The sequence below is a fragment of the Macaca nemestrina genome, chromosome 14 (genome assembly GCF_043159975.1).
Source record: "Macaca nemestrina isolate mMacNem1 chromosome 14, mMacNem.hap1, whole genome shotgun sequence".
In the NCBI taxonomy this organism is placed as follows: domain Eukaryota; kingdom Metazoa; phylum Chordata; class Mammalia; order Primates; family Cercopithecidae; genus Macaca; species Macaca nemestrina.
The window spans coordinates 3,269,974-3,277,745 of NC_092138.1; positions in this window are offsets into that span (position 1 = coordinate 3,269,974).

Sequence of the window (7,772 nt, forward strand, 5' to 3'; positions counted from 1 at the left end):
ACCTAAGAATATAGCTAACAAGGGAGGTGAAAGGTCTCTACAGAGAGAACTACAAATCACTGCTCAAATAAATCAGAGAAGGCACAAACAAATGGAAAAACATTCTATGCCCATAGATAAGAATCAGTATCGTTGGCTGGGCGCAGTGACTCACACCTGTAATCCTAGCACTTTGGGAGGCCAAGGCGGGCAGATCATGAGGTCAAGAGATCGAGACCATCCTGGCCAACATGGTGAAACCCTGTCTCTACTAAAAATACAAAAATTAGTTGGGCATGGTGGTGCCCGCCTGTAGTCCCAGCTCTTCGGGAGGCTGAGGCAGGAGAATCACTTGAATCCAGGAGGCAGAGGTTGCAGTGAGCTAAAATCATGCCACTGCACTCCAACCTGGCAACAGAGTGAGACTCCATCTCAAAATAGAGAGAGAGAAAAAAAAGAGTCAATGTTGTTAAAATGGCCATACTGCCCAATGCAATTTACAGATTCAATGCTATGCCTATTAAACTATCACTGACATTCTTCACAGAACCACAAAAAACTATTTTAATATTCATATGGAACCAAATAAGAGCACGAATGGCCAAGATAATCTTAAGCAAAAATAACAAAGCTGGAAGAAATCAGGCTACCCCACTTTGAGCTATGCTACAGGGCTACAGTAACCAAAACAGCATGGTACTGGTACAAAAACAGGCACATAGACCAATGGAACAGAATACAGAACCCACAAGTAAGACCACACACCTACCACTATCTGATCTTCAACAAACCTGACAAAAGCAAGCAATGGGGAGAGTATTCCCTATTCAATAAATGGTGCTAGGGTAACTGGCTAGCCATACACAGAAGATTAAAATTGAACCTCTTCCTTACACCATATAAAAAAATCAACTCGAGATGGATTAAAGACTTAAATGTAAAACCCAAAACTATAGAAACCCTGGAAGACAACCTAGGCAATACCATTCAGAACAGTCACAGGCAAAGATTTCATGATAAAGACACCAAAAGCAATTGTCACAGAAACAAACATTGACAAATGGGATCTAGTTAAACTAAAGACCTTCTGCACAGCAAAATAAACTACCAACAGAGTAAACAGACAACCTACAGAATGCAAGAAAATATTTGCAAACTATGCATCTGACAAAGGTCTAATATCCAGCATCTATAAGGAACTTAAAACTAATTTACAAGAAAGAAAACTGCCCCATTAAAAAGTGGGCAAAGGACATGAACGGATACTTTGCAAAAGAAGACATACATGCGGCCAACAATCATATGAAAAACAGCTCAACATCAGTGATTATTAGAGAAACGCAAATCAAAATCACAGTGAGATACCATCTTACACCAGTCAGAATGGCGATTTTTAAAAATAATAAAACATTATAAACTATATCTAGTATTTATAGAACACTCCACTCAACAACAGAATACACATTTTTCTAAAAGAAAATTATATCCTAAAACATTGTTCAGCAGAACTGTTGCAATTTCTTTTTAAAAAACCTGAAATTTCTTCTTTTAGTTGGTAATCATTTTTTTGACTTTTAAGTTCAGGGGTACATGTGAAGGTTACACGGGTAGACCTTTGTCATGGGGGGTTATTGTACAGATTATTTCACCACCCAGCTATTAAGCCTAGTACTCATTAGTTATCTTTCCTGATCTTCTTCCTCCTCCCACCCTCCACCCTTCCAGATACCAGTGGGTGTTGTTACCTTCTATGTGTCCATGTGTTCTCATCAGAATGGCTATTAAAAAGCTAAAAAATAGATGCTGGTGAAGTTGTGGAGAGAAAGGAACAATTATACATTGTTGGTGGGAGTGTAAATTAGTTCAACCATTGTGGAAGACAGTGTGGTGATTCCTCAAAGACCTAAAGACAGAAATGTCTTTCAGCCCAGCAATCCCATTACTGGGCATATACCCAAAAGAATATATATCAGTCTATTATAAAAGCACATACACACGTATGTTCACTGGAGCACTACTCATAACACCAAGGACATGGAATCAACCTAAATGCCCAACAATGGGAGACCGGATAAAGAAAACGTGGTACATACACACCATGGGATACCATGCAGCTATAAAAAAGAACAAGATCGTGTCCTTTGCACAAACACGAATGGAGCTGGAAGCCATTATCCTTAGCAAACTAATATAGGAACAGAAAACCAAATGCAGCACGTTCTCCCTTATAGTGGGAGCTGAATGATGAGAGCATGTGGACACACAGAGGGCAATATTAGGGTGGAGAATAGGAGAAAAGAGAAGATCGGAAAAATAACTAATAGGCATTAGGCTTCATACCTGGGTGATGAAATAATCTGTACAACAAACCCCCGTGACAGAAGTTTACATGTGTACCAAACTGATATGGAAGTGCTGGTGTGTCCGGAATTGGTGGGTTCTTGGTCTCACTGACTTCAAGAATGAAGCCGCAGACCCTTGCGGTGAGTGTTACAGTTCTTAAAGATGGTGTGTCCGGAGCTTGCTCCTTCAGACATTCAGATGTGTCTGCAGCTTTTTCTTTCTGTTGGGTTCGTGTCTCGCTGGCTTCAGCAGTGAAGCTGCAGACCTTCTCAGTGATGTTACAGCTCATAACCGCCGTGAGCAGCAGCAAGATCCATTGCACAATGAAAGAACAAAGCTTCACTGATTCATTGCAGAGTGAAAGAACACAGCGAAAGAACAGGGTGAAATGGGACCCAGCAGGTTGCTGCTGGCTGGCTCGGGCAGCCTGCTTTTATTCCCTTATCTGGCCCCACCCACATCCTGCTGATTGGTCCATTTTACAGAGAGCTGATTGGTAAACTTTACAGAGAGCTGATTGGTCCATTTTGACAGAGTGCAGACAGGTACGCTTACAATCCTTGAGCTAGACACAGTCACAGAGTGCTAGTTAGCTAGATACAGAGTTAGCCGGATACAAAGTACCAATTGGTGTATTTACAAACCTTGAGCTAGACACAGAGTGCTCATTGGTGCCTTTACAATCCTTGAGCTAGATATAGAGTGCTGATTGGTGCACATACCATTCTCCAGCTAGATATAAAAGTTCTCCAAGTCCCCATCTGGTTCAGGACAGAGTGCTAGTTCTCCAAGTCCCCACTAGGTTAGCTAGATACATGTTAGCAAACCTTGAGCTAGAGACAGAGTACTGATTGGTGTATTTACAAACCTTGAGCTTGACACAGAGTGCTGATTGGTGCATTTACAATCCTTGAGCTAGACAGAGTCGCAGACTGCTAGTCCTCCAAGTCCCCACTAGGTTAGCTAGATACATGTTCACAAACCTTGAGCTAGACACAGAGTACTGATTGGTGCACATATCATTCTCTGGCTAGATATAAAAGTTCTCCAAGTCCCCATCTGGTTCAGGAGCCCAGCTGGCTTCCCCCAATGGGTCCTGCACCAGGGCTGCAGGAGGAGCTGCCCCCCAGGCCCAAGCCAAGCCGCGCCTGCACTCTTCAGCCCTTGGGACCGGGTGCCACAGAGCAGGGGGCGGCGCCTGTCGGGGAGGCTCAGGCCGCCGGGGAGCCCACCGCAGCGGGAGGAGCTCAGACATGGCGGGCTGCAGGTCCCGAGCCCTGCCGGGCAGGGAGGCAGCTAGGGCCCGGGGAGACTTTGAGTGTGGCCCCGGCGGGCCGGCACTGCTGGGGGACCTGGCACAACCTCCGCAGCTGCTGGCATGGGTGCTAAGCCCTTCACTGCCCTGGGCCAGCGGTGCCGGCCGGCTGCTCAGTGTGCGGGGCCCGCCGAGCCCGCGCCCGCTGGAACTCACACGGGCCCTGGAGCGCAGCAGGCAGCCCCGGTTCCCGCCTGCGCCTCTCCCTCCACACCTCTCCCTCCACACCTCTCCCTCCACACCTCTCCCTCCACACCTCTCCCTCCACACCTCTCCCTCCACACCTCTCCCTCCACACCTCTCCCTCCACACCTCTCCCTCCACACCTCTCCCTCCACACCTCTCCCTCCACACCTCCGCAAGCAGAGGGAGGGGGCTTCCGCCTCAGCCAGCCCAGAGAGGGACTCCCACGGTGCCGCGGCAGGCTGAAGGGCCCCTCAAGCACCGCCAGAGTGGACGCTGAGGCCGAGAAGGCGCTGTGAAGGCTGCTAGCACTCTGTCACCTGTCACTGGGAAGGGAAGAGGGTGGTCCCTTTAAATGATAGGGAAGGGGAGAAGGGAAGTGCTGCCTAGAGGAGGGCGTGGTCCCTGGCTAGGTGAACAGATGTGGCCCCTATGGGATAGAAACATTTGACTCTTGAGTGGCAACAAAGAGGCCCCTGTGAGAAAAAGCCTTCCCTGATTCCCCGATCCTACACCATGAAGAGGTAGTGAAAGCTGTGAGGCATTTGTGGTGGCCCCACAGGCTTTTATTTCAGCTCATGTTTCCAAGGTTGGCAGAGTTGCAAACTGTGTAACATAGAGTTTTCTAGCTAGAACACCAGGTAAAGGTACCCCTGGGAACAAGAGTATGAGTGGAGGATCACAGGAGAAACAAATTTTTTTGCTTGTGTTTACAAAGTTCTGGGCTCATTTCTTAGCTGGGCATGCACAAAACAAACTTGAATAAGCAGAACAAATGCCTTGAGGATTGAATTATATATGATGTAGACTATTGCCTACATCCCAGACTAGCACCTGGGAGGCACACAGGTAGGCCAAACTAGAACATCCTTGCAAAACCTTGAAAAATGAAACTAAATAGTAGGCATTGTTTTTGAGAAAATTGTTCTTCAGGGTCTTTTTGTTAAGGGCACTGTACGTGAGCCATTACTCTTAAATGGGTGACTACAGAAAATGTTTTTGCTAAGATAGCTATTGCTAAGGGTGCTGTTGCTATAGCCATTGTTGTTAAGGAAAGTAGTGTTGTTAAGGGTATTGTTGCTGGAGGCAATGTCATTAAGACATTTTTGCTAAGACCGTAAGTCTAAGGAAGTTTTAACTAAGGGATTTACTTGTTAAGGTTGTTGTGGCAAGAATTGTTGCTAAGGATGCTATTGCTGATAGCCTGATTTTATTGGTCACTCTTGTACAGTTGCTATGGCCACTGTTGCTAAGGGCAAGATTGTTCTGGCACTGTTGCTCATCACTGTTACAAAGAATTTTATTTATTTATTTATTTATTTAGAGATGGAGTCTGGCTCTGCCGCCCAGGCTGGAGGGCAGTGGCGCGATCTCAGCTCACTGCAAGCTCCGCCTCCCGGGTTCACGCGGTTCTCCTGCCTCAGCCTCCCGAGTAGCTGGGACTACAGGCGGCCGCCACCACATCCGGCTAATTTTTTGTATTTTTAGTAGAGACAGGGTTTCACCATGTTAGCCAGGATGGTCTTGATCTCCTGACCTAGTGATCTGCCCGCCTCGGCCTCCCAAACTGCTGGGATTACAGGCGTGAGCCACCGCGCCCAGCCAGGACTTCTTTATTAAGTGTTTTGTTTTGTTTTGTTTTTTTATTAAAGGCAGTGATGTTAAATGTGCTCTTGCAAAGGGAATTTCTCCTAAGGTTGCTGTTGCTAGGGAACTGTTGCTATGGGCACCATTGCTAAGGAATGTTGCTAAAGACAATGTTTCCAAGGATATTGCTAAGAGCTTTGTTGCCAAGGGTGTTGTTGCTAAGAGGATTGTCGCCAAGGGAATTGTATTAGGTTGGTACAAAGGTGATTGCGGTTTTTGCCACTGAAATGGCAAAAATCTCTATTACCTTTGCACCAATCTAATAGTTAAGGACATTGTTGCTGCATATAGTGTTGCAATGGATTTTACTCCTAGGGCCTTTCAGATAAGGGTGTTGTTGCTAAGAAATGTTCGCCACACATACTGCCACCAAGGACATAGTTGTTACTGCCACTGTAGCTAAATGCATGGCTGATATGGCCATTATTGCTCTGGTCACAATTACAATAGCCACTCTTGCAGAAGGAGCAATTCCTATGACCACTGTTGCTAACGACATTGTTATTAAGTATGTTGCCATTAATGGAACTTTTTCAAAGAGTGCGGTTGCTAAGCACATTTTGCCAAGTTTTTGCCAATGATATTGTTGGGAGGGCCCTTATGCTAAAGACATTGTTCTTAAGGGTGGTGTTGCAATAAAGTTTTTGCTAAGGTTGCATTTGCTAAATCAAGGTTGGATGGTCACTATTGCTAAGAAAACTGTTGCTAAAGGCAACATTGCTAGGGGCAAAGGTGCTAAGGAAATTTTTCCCATGAAATTTGTTGATAAGATTGGTGATGTTAGGCAGTTTTTAAGAAAGGCACTTTCTTCGTTAGTATTAGTGTGTTTTGTGTTTTCTTAGTATGTTTGTTAGCGTGTTTTGGCATGCTTTGCTAAGAAATCTGCACTAAGCTGCTTTTGCTGAGGGTGTGGCTGCTATGTCCACTGTTGGTAAAGTCATTGTTGATAAGGCATTATTTCTAAATTTATTATTGCTAAGGAAATTGTTGCCTTTTTGTTAAGAGAATTGTATTAGTTTCCTAGGGCTGCCATATCAAAGTACCAAGAATGAGGTGGCTTAAAACAAAAGAAATTTCTCTTACAGTTCTAGAGCTTAGAAGTCCAAATCAGGTGGTAGTTGCTTCCTTCTGAGCACTCTGAATCTTTTCCATGTGTTTTTCCTCGCTTCTGATGGTTCCTGGAAATCTTTCACATTTCTTGGCATCACTCCAGTCTCTGCCTTCATATTCACATGCCCTTACAAAACTTACTCTCTGTTGCTAGGAGAGTGTTTGCTAAGGAAATGCTTGCTAAAGGTATTTTTAAGGGTATTTCTCTTAAAGGCATTGATGTTCAGGATACTGTCATGAATAAGTTTTGGTACCAATGCAATTACCAAGAGTGTTGATATTGCGGCCCTGTTGCAAAGGAAACTTGTTGCTAAGGGTGTTGCAAGACTCTTGTGTTAATATTGTTGCAAAGAAAGTTGTTAACGATGCTGTTCCTAACTGCATTTGTTTCTATGTTGCAAAATGAAATATGTTAAAAGCACTGTTGCAAAAGATGTTCTTGCTAGGAGCATTGCTGCCGATGGAAAGGTTGCAAAGGTAATTGTTGATGGAAGCAATTTTTGAAGGTCTTTTTTTTTTTTTCTTTTTTTTTTTTTAGAAACAGCATCTAGCTGTGTAACCCCAGCTGGAGTGCAGTGGTAGGATCATACTTCACTGTAACCTCAAACTCCTGGGCTCAAGCAATTCTCTCCCCTCAGTCTCCCAACTAACTAGGACTACAAGCACAGGTCACCATACCTGTTTTTTTTTTTTTTTTTTTGTAGAGACAGCATCTCTCTCTATTGCCCAGACTGACCTCAAACTGCTGGCCTCAAGCAATCTTCCTGCCTCAACCTCAAACTGCTGGCCTCAAGCAATCTTCCTGCCTCAACCTTTCAAAGTGCTGGGATTACAGGCATTAGTCACCATGTCTGGTCAAGATTGTCATTCTTAAAGGCATTGATATTAAAAGGGTTATTGAAGAGTAAGGTTTTGCTATGGGTGCTGTTAGTAAGTGTACTGTTGCTAAGAAAGCTGTTGTTGAGAGCATTTTTGATAAGGGTATTATTGGGAAGGTTATTGTTCTTAAGGGTATTGCTATGGTTTGGATGTTTGTCCCGTCTAAACCTCATGTTGAAATTTGATCCCCAGTGTTGGAGATGGGGCCTAATGGGAGGTGTTTGGGTCATATGACCAAATCCCATATTAACAGATTAATCCCCTTCTTTGAGGCTGAGTGAGTCTTCTATGAGTTCTTGCCAGAGCTGGTTGTTAA